Source organism: Lactuca virosa, chromosome 6 (genome assembly GCF_052849685.1).
Source record: "Lactuca virosa cultivar CGN04683 chromosome 6, Lactuca_virosa_CGN04683_v6, whole genome shotgun sequence".
Classification (NCBI taxonomy): Eukaryota; Viridiplantae; Streptophyta; class Magnoliopsida; order Asterales; family Asteraceae; genus Lactuca; species Lactuca virosa.
The window spans coordinates 1,862,586-1,875,640 of record NC_136431.1 but is presented as its reverse complement, the minus strand read 5'-3'; positions in this window follow the sequence as shown (position 1 = coordinate 1,875,640).

Sequence of the window (13,055 nt, the reverse complement as noted above, 5' to 3'; positions counted from 1 at the left end):
ATGGCCCGTCGAAGTTTTTCGGCAAAACCGGCACGGCACCGGGAGACGTAAATAGTGAATTTACGATAGAATACTTTTTAGCATTAGTTATCTAAACAAAAGTTGTAGTATACGTTAAACCGAGAACATACAAAAAAAGAACGCACAAATCTGACTTCGTATGAGGAAGTTATGAATTTTCTAAGATTTGGCATATCAGTGCACGACCCGAAACTCGAATTTTAGTTCGAGTGGTTTATGGCTTACGCAACCTAAATGAGAGTTGAAATCTCATTAATAGGAACTCAACGGTAAAAAGACAGACGAAAACGGAGTCCGTATGAAGGAGTTACAAATTTTCCGCGGTCATTTAACGGTCTAATCTCCTCCTACTGTTAAATTTAAGATCGGTCAAGAATTAGCCGACGGAGTCTAAATGAAAGTTGTATATCTTGTTTTTACCTACGCGTGGAAAAAAAGAACGTTGAAAACGGAGCTCGTATACGAGCGTTATGATTTTTCTAACCCGGGAGGGTGTTGTACGAGTTTGGGTGACGTGGCACGATCACAGCCGTTGCTTTCTCTCCAAGGAAAGCCATCAGATGATGACACATGGAACTGACTCGGCGAGTCAGTGGACCGACTCGGCGAGTCCATCAGGAATTCAGTCTATAAATAAGAGTTTCGGGTTCCCTCATTTCCTCACCCCTCAACCCTCTTCTTTCTCTCTCTATACTCTCTCTCTAAGCTCCCTAACCCCCCCCCCCCTAAAGTCTAGGTAAACCCCCTAGCACCTGAAGAAAGCCCCGAGGCTCCCGAAGCCCCGAGAAAAGAGCCTTTCGGCTCAGAAACTCTGCTCCGGTAGAGCCCGGTTTTCGAGAAAACTCGTTGTAAGTGAGCTACGCCTAACCTATCTTTAGTATAGCTTATGTTTCAATATAGTAATGTTATTAGGAACTTATAATGAGTATTTGGGCTATTATTATGAGTTATATAAGTGTCATTATAATATCTTTTTAACCACTCGCGGTACGGGGAATCTGGTTTGGAGGGCCGCTTGGGTTGCTGGATTCAGAAGTGCTATATGGCAAAATGATCCTGCCCTCCGGTGTTTCATATCTGCCCCTGTCTGTACATAGTGGGTGAAGAGTATTGTTTAACGCTTATATAACAGTAATAATATCAAGACTATTAATTAGTCGCGTCAAACATTAGACTAAACTCTAGTGGTAATGATACTAGGTTTTGTCCGAGGGAAATTGTTTTAAGATTAACGAAGCGCTGTCCGAGTACCGAGTGACCACCTTATCAGGTGAGTGCATAGTTACCTTCATCTTACACATAGATATGAAGTATTTAATATAAATTACATGATATGTGCGCATATTGTCTGTATACTTGCCGTCTATGCTGGGTGAAAGATTTTATATACATGTTTTAAATGATTTAAACTGTATATGTATTTTATATCTACAAAATGTGTTGGGTAAAACATGGGTAGATGAAATAGTTGCTGTGTGACAAAAACAAAATGATGAGAGGTGATATAGACCATGAGATAAGGGTGAGAGGTGAACCATGAGAGAAGCCTTTTACCCAAGTGTTGGCCCCGTCATCTAGCAGAGTATGGATGACAACCACGGACTATTCTAGACAGTCCAGTGGAACACTAGCAGGCTCGCAACCTGTAGGTGTATTTGAACTGTGTATTCATGAGTTGTACTCTAAAAACCCGTTGACATGTATTACGAGTGGATTCTCGGATACATAACTGTCGATAAACGAGATAACCCTGGCGACTATGAGACTTAGTGCCTAAACCCTGGCGACTATGCGACTTAGTGCCTGTTGTATAAACCCTGGAGACTATGAGACTTAGTGCCTAAACCCTGGCGACTATGCGACTTAGTGCCTATTGATTAAACCCTGGCAGCGATGGATTTCGTGTCGTTTACTTAGGATGATCCTTAGGAATGAATTAACGAGGAATAGTCGATTCTTAGGGAAGATCCTTGCGAGTAAAGAAGATAATGGGGATGGGTAATTGGGTTGATTGTTTGATGTTTAAACATAATAATTATATTATTGTGGGTTGAAAACCCTATGTACTCACCAGGTTTCCCAACCTGACCCACTCAGTCTATTTGTATCACAGGTGTCGATATGAAGTTAGATTACACTGAGAGATTAAGGAGATATAAATCACTAGTGATAATGAATGTAAGTTCTATTTATGCTTATGTTTCTGTATTGACGATGACATCCCAATATTTTTAAATGAATAAAATACATTTCTTCGGAAATGCTTTGATAACACATTTATCATGTTTTTCTGGGAACAAATTCCGCAAAATTTTTATTAAAAGAAGTACTCTGATTTTTTAAAGCATAAACAAAATCGGTCTTTTCTGACCATGAAAATGGGGATGTCATACACACACACACACACACACACATATATATATATATATATATATATATATATATATATATATATATATATATATATATATATATATATATAATTTTTGGTTTGTTTTTCACCTAAAAAATCTCATCCATTAGAAAGTGGTGTAAATAAACATTTAAATGGTTTTATAAATTATATGATCTATTGAGAATTCTAGAAAAGGTTTATAATCTTTTATAAAAATGATTATGTCATATCCATTGATAGATGCTAGTTCAGGTTAATAATCTCCCCAAAAGACAAAACTAAGATGAGAAGGACTTTTGGGTAATTTTATGCATAACTTTGCGAAAGGGGGAAATTACATTACTCATAAGAAGGAAAAAACTATATATCTTAGTGGTTGAAAAAACTTCCCACTATCATTTTTGAAGCCTATGAATTAGGAAACATGCTTGACATAATGTCCATGGAGATGGCGACGATTCAACCAAAATGAACCAAGAAAAGATCCTTTTATTTGGAAGACAAAAATGATCTCAAAGACTTGTTCTCTCCGATGACGGTTGGGAGAGTCTTTAATCATGATAATATGTTGGATGATTCCTAACTCGGTTTGGCCTAGTCGTATGGACTACTATTTATCGTTGATCGGTTTGTTGTTGTTGGGCTCCTTCCAGTGGTTGTAGCCCATAAGGCATGTCGTATCAATGCTTGCCACTCGAACAATGACATTGTCCTTGGTGTTAAAAGTAAGTATGGACACATCGGACATGGTTGGCGATAGTTGAATTTAGGATAGTGTGGTGATTCAATATAGAGTTTGTTGTAATTTGAGGTATTGTCCAAAGTGAACTATAGGAGGAGACATGATGGTCGTTGAAACATCCCAAAAATCCAAGGTAAAATTTCATTTTCATTATAATCAAACACCATTATGCTTTTGTCAAAACATTGAAAAATCATTTAAATAAAAACAATTATCCGAGTTCATTCCTAAAGATCACATATTGCGGAAAACACGGGTGTATGCGCTGCAATCGTCCCGAGCTCTTTCATTTGAAAACTGGAGTACCTAAAACATAAACTGAAAACTGTAAGCACAAACCTTAGTGAGTTCCCCAAATACCACATACCATGTAATAAACATACTGCCAAGCATATCTGGGTGCTGGCCTCCCCTTTGGTCTATTTCAACCGGATACTGTCGAGCATATCTGGGTGCTGGCCTCCCCTTCGGACTATTTCAATCGGATACTGTCGAGCATATCTGGGTGCTGGCCTCCCCTTTAGTCTATTTCAACCGGATACAGCTGAGCATATCTGGGTGTTGGCCTCCCCTTCGGTCTATTTCAACCGGATACTAGGTCTATTTCACCCTACCACTACCACATAATAACATACACAAATAATTACAGAAACATCAACAAATACTGGCAAACCAGAAAATTATCACAAAGACAATCATCTTACTATAAACATCAACTAGTGGGTCGGCATTGGTGCCTTTGACCCACAAATTCTGCAAAGGGAGACTCACCTCGAATGCAGAAGCTTCCTGAAAGAATTCCCTAACTGCTGCCCTGAGGACACCTCCGAACTATCAGATCAAAAATAACATCCAATTATCAGTTGGGTTCCAATCCATAACCATAACTTCATACCTGGGGTAAAAAGACCATTTTACCATTATCCTAGCCTTGTCCAAAACTATGACCAAAACTACAATGTGGAAGGCCCAAAGACCCGTAATCAACCATAGGCTCAATTTTCCAAATTGGGCCCAAACCCTACACATGACCTTGTCTCAAGGCCCAACCATTCTTTCTAGTCCAAACCCTTTGCATCCCAATGGCCCAATATACTAGAAACTACTAGATCCATAAAAGCTTTCCTAAATTACAATTCAGATTACCTCAATTACCCATTGGGAAAAAATTGCTCAAATTCAAAATTCAAAATTCAAAGTCAACAGTCCAAGTTGACCCAACTCGGCGAGTTGTCCTTCAACTCGTCGAGTTTCTTCATTAGACTGCAAAGATCGGGCAAAACCCTATCAACTCGCCGCGTTCACCCATAAACTCGCCGAGTTCACCAGAAATCCAACACCTTAATTCATTAAGCCGGCCTTATCGAAACTAAGGGCCTCCCAACTCAGATCTTAACTGAAATGGCCTCAAGAAGGGTAAAGTGGAAACTTTACCCCTAAGAACCACCAAAAATGGGTTCAAACCCTAAACCCTAAATGTAAAAGGGTAAGGACTTAATCATTAAGCACTTATTCACAAGGACACAACTCCAAAATGCATATCTGACCACATAAGGCTAGATGGCCATGCAAAGTTTCCAAATTTACACTTATCCATGACTGGAAGAAGCTCAAAAGCTCAAAAGATGCCAAAAGGAGGACATAATGAATGCATGAAGCCCTTAAAACCATAAAGTTGGCACCTTTATGCCAAAAGAGCTCATGAAGATCATAGATCTGAAAAGGATAAATGCTTGGGACTTCTGCTTCCCCAATAACCACCCATCCATGGCTAAAAGCATACAAATAAACCCAAGAAGAGATCTAAGCGAATATTGAGCAAGGTTAGAACTTTATACCCCATATGTGCTGGAAATGGAGCAGATAATAGATATGAAAGCTCCTACTTGAACCACCACCTTATACCAAGCTTCTCTTCCTTCAAAGAGCTTTAAACACACCAAAACACACCCACAATGAGCTCACAACACTCAAGGAGGCTCTAGGGTTTCGAGATTAGGGTTAGGGGATATGGAGGCTGGAAATGAGGCCAACACCTGGAACTTAAGGTGTTTAAATAGGGTGCAAAACCCCAAAATTAGGGTTTCCTAAACAGTGCCCAACTCGCCGAGTTGGCACGTCCAACTCGCCGAGTTGTCTCATTAAACCTCTCGACCAAAACAACTTCTACTGCCGAGTTGAGGCTCTTCAACTCGTCGAGTGGACCCATTAAATCCTCGCGATTCTTCATCTTCAACTCGCCGAGTTGGATCTTCCAACTCGCCGAGTTCAACTTGAAATTGGCATAATTCCACAATTAACCTTCTAGATTCCGGGTGTCGCAACTCTCCCCCACTTAAATCAGATTTCGTCCTCGAAATCGCTCCTTACTAATACTCATATCAAAATGAACAACCTGCAGGACACAATAAAAAATTCCGTGCATAGAACAATCTTCCCAAGGCAACCAAAACCCTAAACCAAAACTTCCAACCCGAAAACAACATTCAAACCTTCAGTCCCTGCAACCCACTTCTACCTTTTTGAGACCTGAAATCTATGATGGTCTGACTCCCTGGCAGACCGCTCACGCAGAGACAACTCCATACCAAGCTCTCATTGAATATCCGATTAACATAACACTTCCGACTCTGATCATACAACGGCCTATCCAAATCTACGAAAACCATATTTAGAATAGTTCCTCAAGCCCGATGAAGAACAAATCATCAATATCTTAAATAAAACCAATCCTACCTTACCTAAAATCCGAAGCCTAAAATCTCAATGGTCTGACTCCCTATCAGACCTCCCACACTGAACCGCCACCGCCAACCTCATAGAGTTTCATGCCAGACAAAATGCTTCCAACCCCTGATTACATTGCTAATTCAAAGGAAAACAAATTAACTGGCCATAAACCGCTACATAACACTTATACTCGACGGAAGGCTCAGATAATCCTTCGAGTAGAAGATTCATCCCTGCAACGGTTAGACTCAGACGAGAGCTGCACAACAGGGTCAAATCAATTACTATGAGATTATTTAATCCCACTGCGAGTGACTTAGCATTTCCCAATCAACCCAAATACTTCACACACACATGAAATCCCAAATCACTAATACTGCTCGGAACACTGATACTGCTCGAAACAACATGTTGCCTCGTAGCTGCTTTCTAAAATCCACCAAGACCTCCTTGGTCCCAATTTGTCTGCCAATTATTTGAAATATCGGGTTCCTGCCTGGTTGCTGAGCCAGAGAGACTCTCCCCACAGTCGCCCCTCGCGACTTCCGAGAGAAATCCTCACAGGAAATAACTACCCAAACCATCTCGTTATCAATCCGATAATTAAGCTAAACGCTACAGGACCAACTGTAGTCTTACCTCATACCTGATCTTCCGCGACCTACCAATTCCTAGTTTCATGCATACTGTGGTCTTCCCATAGCCTTACGAACTGACCCATCCTGGGCTAACTACCTGAATAAATCTTTGCCCAATCAAATAATGAAAGCTATCTAAAAATCTGAAACCCCTTACTAGCCTAACCCCACACAGATCGAGCCACACCCAAGCACAGGAGCCTGACCTGCCAATAAACTGAAACCATTCTTTACCTCTGAACCCTTCCATAGATGCCCTCGACACATTGATACCTTATTTCAAAACTTACAGAACAGAAAGCCTTACATATAGACACCCGCAATTCCCAATGCGAGTTCCCACTAGGAACCAATTTGGTACCCATCTCATAATCCGAGTCCAAATATTTACACTTGTAGTTCTCCCAAAATCCATTGATTCAAGACACCCCTCCCTAGATCGGAAGGTAAAAGGTTCCCAACCTATCACTGAGACTAGCAGCCTCACACCTAATCCAACCACCAGTTCCTCAAGAGTCCAAATAACTAGGCTATCCAAACTATAAACCCTTCTGCGTCACATACTGACTACACACTGTAACAGCCCAAATTTCCGATAAAATTTTTCATTTTAAATAACAAAATCATTTCCATAAAATATAAATTTCAATCACATTTGTTTTCAAAATCCATAAGATCGGATAAATCATTCATAATATCAGAGTGTCCTAAATAGAATGCCAGAGAGTGCATGACACGCCAACATGCCGAGGCCCTATCCCTTAGATCCTGAAGTACCTGAAACAACCAACAAACTGTAAGCTAATGCTTAGTGAGTTCCCGATAACATACCCCACACAATCCACATAATCATATAAAACATATCACCCATACAAGCGATGCATATAAACATATAGGGATGTCGTGGACTCCCTCCAGGGTCTTACTCCAGGATGTCGTGGGCTCCCCCAGGGTCTTATACCTATGTGCCATGGTCTCCCCCACAGTCTTTACCTGTAATGCCATGGGCTCCCCCACATGGTCTGATATCCAAGTGCCACGGGCTCCCCTCGGGGTCTTCCATGCAAGTATCACAGAGACAACTAGCATACCACATAAGACATAATCAACTACTATACCACATATCACATAATCAACTAGTATACCACATATCACATAATCAAATAGTATACCACATATCACATAAATCAACTAGTATACCACATATCGCATAATGGGTCGGCCTTGGTGCCTTCGACCCATTGGTATGGCCAGGAGACTCACCTCTTAAGAAGTGCTGAACTGGTAAGATCAAATCCCAACTCACAGCTCCAAACTCAACTGCCTACAACCACCATGTGACTAACTTCATCAAAATCTTGAAATACCAAAGATACCCTTAAAGTCAAAATTGGTCAATCATGGTCAAAATCAAAGTCAACGGTCAAGGTCAACAGTCCATGTTGACCCAACTTGTCGAGTGCACCTACTGACTCGTCGAGTTCCTTCAGTTCTCAGAGAACTGGGAAAAACCCTAGTCAACTCACCGAGTTATCACAGCAACTCGTCAGGTTCGAATAGTGACTAGAAGATCAAAGAAACCCTGAGCCAACTCACCGAGTTGGAAAGACAACTCGTCGAGTTTGCCCAGCTCTAACATATTCAACCACTTACTAAACGAGTCTAATGCTCCAAACTATAGATCTGATCCCATAGAGCTGAGATACCACGTAAAGTTGCTAACTTTACGGCCACGCATAGCATTAAGGGGTCTCTTTCATATATATATATATATATATATATATATATATATATATATATATATATATATATATATCACATAATATATTAACAAATCATTTTCTCATAATTTCTGATTAGTTTAATCATCATATAATAATCTAATAAATTATACTTCTTTCTCTCCTAATATCACTTCTAGTTATTTCTGTTCGTGAGGGCAACCTAAAAAGGACTTTGTTTTTAATTATCAGAATATACAAATTTTGTTACTGTCTTAGACATATTAATCCAATAAATATATATTTTGTTAATGTGTAAACTAAAAATTAAACATATATATAAAAAGAAGCACATACATATGTCTAACACTCTAAGTAAATTCCAAATTTTTCTTATATAACTTTGTAGCTATATTGAAAAATACTATATATATATATATATATATATATATATATATATATATATATATATATATATATATATAATATGAACTAGATGGTATGGTACAACCATGGTATTTAAAATTGTATAAAATTGTCATGCCAAGTCTAATCATATAGTATAATCTTATCGACCAAGCATGTTAGCTACCGAGTTTCTTTGTTTGGGTGGTATCATTTTGGTTATATTTGGGAAGTAATATATAACTAAAATATTTAAATGGTTTTAAACATGATTTTTAAAACTACTATTTCAAAATACCTATGCCTTGGTATTTGAGCTTTTAATTAAGTGAAATATATACTTAGATTTATGGTTATACTTGAACCATAAAGCTTATGAGAGGATTTTGAGAAAAGGTGATCATTATCATGCCTTTAGGTTTCAATCCTAATATTGATCACTTGTATGATTTATGCTTATAGTGGTTTGGATTTATCTTTATGATGTTTAATTAACGTTGTGGTTAAGATTTGAGCACTATCATGCGTTAAATTGAAATACTTGTATGACAATATGATTATTCCTTCCCTTATTAGGAAATTTCCTTGCTTGATGAAACCTACCATATTGTAGTACTTAAAATGAGTACAGTGCCTAATTGAGAACCTATGAGAAGTATTTGCTTATATGAGACTCTTACAAGGAGTATATTTTGAGATACAACCACTGTCCTTGAATTGTAAGGACATGTCTAACTTAAAATGTGGATTTTTGTCAATGTTCTTTGTTTTACAAATAATTGATCGTATATTAATACACTTAATGCTCGAGGAAGAACATGAGAGAAAATTATGAAAGTACTTGAAGTTATCAAAGGAGTATGAGCTTGACGATTCTAGGGTATCTTGGAAAAGTATGTTGGGGTGATATTTTAAGAACCCAAAATTTAGAGAGATTTGACTTTGGGTGAATAATTGACCAAATGAGAAATTTGATAATTTAGAAGAATTTCATGAATTTAGAAGGTGTAACTTTATGAAATGAGTAAATAGAATTTTAATGCACTTTCATATGATTAGATAAGTGAGTTTAAGAGAAGAAATATAAGAAATGATGCATTTAGGCCATAAAGGGTAAGATGGAAATTTTATGTTTTTTGGGCCAAGTTTGTAACTTAATTGTAACATCTCAATTTTAAGAATAAATTTTTTTAATTTTAAACTAGAATAAACACACATTTTCATAAAGATATATTCGAGGCAAAACCATTTTTTGTACACTGTAGTTCAAAATCAGAGTTATAACGAAAGTATCAGGAATCTCCAATCATAAAACTGCTGATGTGTGTGTACAGTCATGCCTTCACATCCCCACAAACCGATAAAGTACCTAAAAAACATTTATTCCATAACTGTAAGCACAAAGCTTAGTAAGTTCCCCAAAATACCTAACATAAAAATACACATACAATGCATGCACACAAGGCCTACATCACAAAGTTGAACCACTCTCACTGGGCCTATATCATGAAGTTGGAACGCCCCCTCTGGGCCTACAACATGAAGCTGGACCACCCTCCATGGGCCTTCAGCACAAAGTTGAACAGCCTAAGTACAAAGTATAGTTAGAAAACTCACTTGAGCTAAACGACAGAAGATCAACAACAACCTCAGCAACAGAACAGCTAACCCAAGCTACCTAATGCCAAACCGAGACCATTCCTTAGCCAAATACTCAATTCTACCAAAGTATGGTCAAAAGTCAAATTGGTAAAAACATCAACGATCAACGATCACCACGTTGTGGCAAGATCTTAAGCACATTGTGGCCACGTCAAAACAAAACAGATGCGTTGTAGTGTGCCACCACATCGTGGTTTCGGTTAGAAGGACTTTTCTTCATTAAGAGCTTAATCCTTACAGATCAAGGCTCATAACATCAGATCTGGTACTTAATAGATTCATAATGGATAAAGTTACCAACTTTATCCATTAGGATTGTCCAAACAACCAAGATCTAAGCTTTATGTCTTAAAGCATCCAAGAATGCATCTTTCTCGACTTAATCCGTTAAGTCCAAGCCTCCAACTTGCAGATCTGAATCAACATGATATTTAGATGGATAAAGTTTCCAACTTTATCCATAATAATGCCACAAACTTCCAAGGTCTAAAACCCTAAACTAGGAAATGTCCAAAAACCCACTTTCTTCATTCATGGAGTAATGAGAGTTCTTGTATACACTCTTTACTCCACCAAATCACTAGATCTAAATTTTAAACATGAACCAAAGCTCACATAGTTCTCCAAAATCCATGGAACAAGACACAAAGGGACCAAAACTCATTAAAATGGACTAAACCACCAAATACTCATAGATCTAATGATGAAGCACAATAAAGCAAGGATCTTTGCAACTCACAAGGGTCCAGAAGGTAGATGAAGGTTGATCTCTTCAGTTTTAAAGCGTCAAAACCAAGTCTTTGAAGAACTTAACACCCAAGAGTCATAAAAACTGAAGAATGTGGACGAGAGGAGAGAGGAGGAGCTTGATTTATGAAGGGGGATAAGGTTTGTTAGAAAGATGGTTCTTGATGCAATGGAGGATGAAAAATGACCTAAAACAAGGTGTTGAAGCCTTTAAAGATGAACCACATCCTAATTTAATGGGCTTGGACTGCACATCTCACCACTCTGTGGTGAACTCCTTACCATATCGTGGTGACGGGTTTTTCCCAATTCCAATCCAGCTTCAAACAATCATAACTTCTTTCTTTCAACTCTGTTCTCAGTGATATTTATATTCACGCGAAGGTATTGATAAGCTCTAAAATTTTATCTAACTACTTTTGACTTAAAACATACCGAAGTTAATTTATTAATTCGTGGAAGAAGTCCGCAATATCACTTTTCCCATTTTACCCTTTGGCTCCAAAGCACAATTCAAGGGAGTAAATCACCTAACCAAAATTATCAACATCAAATAGGATCTAAACTCTATTACTTTGAAGCCCAAGATCTTTATTCGATCAATTACGGTATGACTACCTAAAATCATAAACATTTCGAAACAGGATGTTACATTAATAGATTAGGACCCCATATGTAGTCAGTTAGTAGTGACTTAATGGAGTTGTATAAATCATATCCACCTTAGCGTGGATATAAAGATCATAGAAAGCATATTTAAAATGAAGAAGTTATGAGTATTAGAAGATTGGAAGAAAACTATCACAAAGCTGGAATGGAATCAGCTTAGGGTCTGCTGGAATACAGCCACCACGATGCGGTGAGTGTCTTACTGCGGTGTGGTTTCTAGAATGGTTTGGTAATCAGACGTGGTGGCTGAATTAGGATGCTAGATTTGAAAGGCATTGTAGCTCAGTAAGAGGAAGACATCAACCTAATAGCGCACAACATGGCATGGTGAGCAGATTACCGCGACCTGGTTTGGAAATCAGAACACTGATTATAATATGTTAAGAGCTCATTCTCGACCCAAAAATTCCTAAAATCGATGGAGATCTGAGATAGGGAAGATTTGACACAAAGAAGGTGCCAAGAGGAGCGAGAGATAGAGGATTGCAAGGATTAACATCCTTTCCCCCTTGATGTAATGATTTCTCCTTTGTATGAAGCTTTTAGCTTCAATGGTGAAATTGTTAGTTTGGTTATATTTTTTGAGTTAATAGGTTTATAGTTCAATTAGAATGTTATTAAGAGTCTTTACAAGGTGAGTTATCTTTCTCTCTCTCTCTCTCTCTCTCTTTTCTGTCTGTCTCTCTCTCTCTCTCTCTCTCTCTCTCTCTCTCTTTCTATATCTCTCTCTCTCTCTCTCTATATATATATATATATATATATATATATATATATATATATATATATATATATATATATATATATATATATATCTCGCTCTCTCGCTCTCTCTCTCGCTCTCTCTCTCTCTCTCTCTCTCTCTCTCTCTTACTAGATTATAATGTTTATATGTGTTTATGTTATTATGCATGTTTAATGCTAGTGGTATTTTGTTAAATACTCATAAAATCATTAGATGAAGATAGTGGTATTGTGTTAATTATTCAATACCAATAATATATTATATGAAAGATAGAGTATGAAAGTGTGATTAATCCTAAGTGTTATTATGTTGAGTACCCATCAGATGTTAGATGAAGATAAATTATGATTATATGTTTGTACTCACGTAAATGAGTATGTATGTATGTTTAGATAATAATGGTATTTTGTTAAACACCTACATGCCAATAGATGAATATAAAGTTTGTGTGTGGTTAGATATTGATGGAAGTATCTTAAATACCCATTATATATTAGATGAAGATAAAGTATAGATGTATGGCTAGATGTTAATGGTATTGTGTTGAATACCTATGTGTTACTAGATGAAGATTTAGATTAAC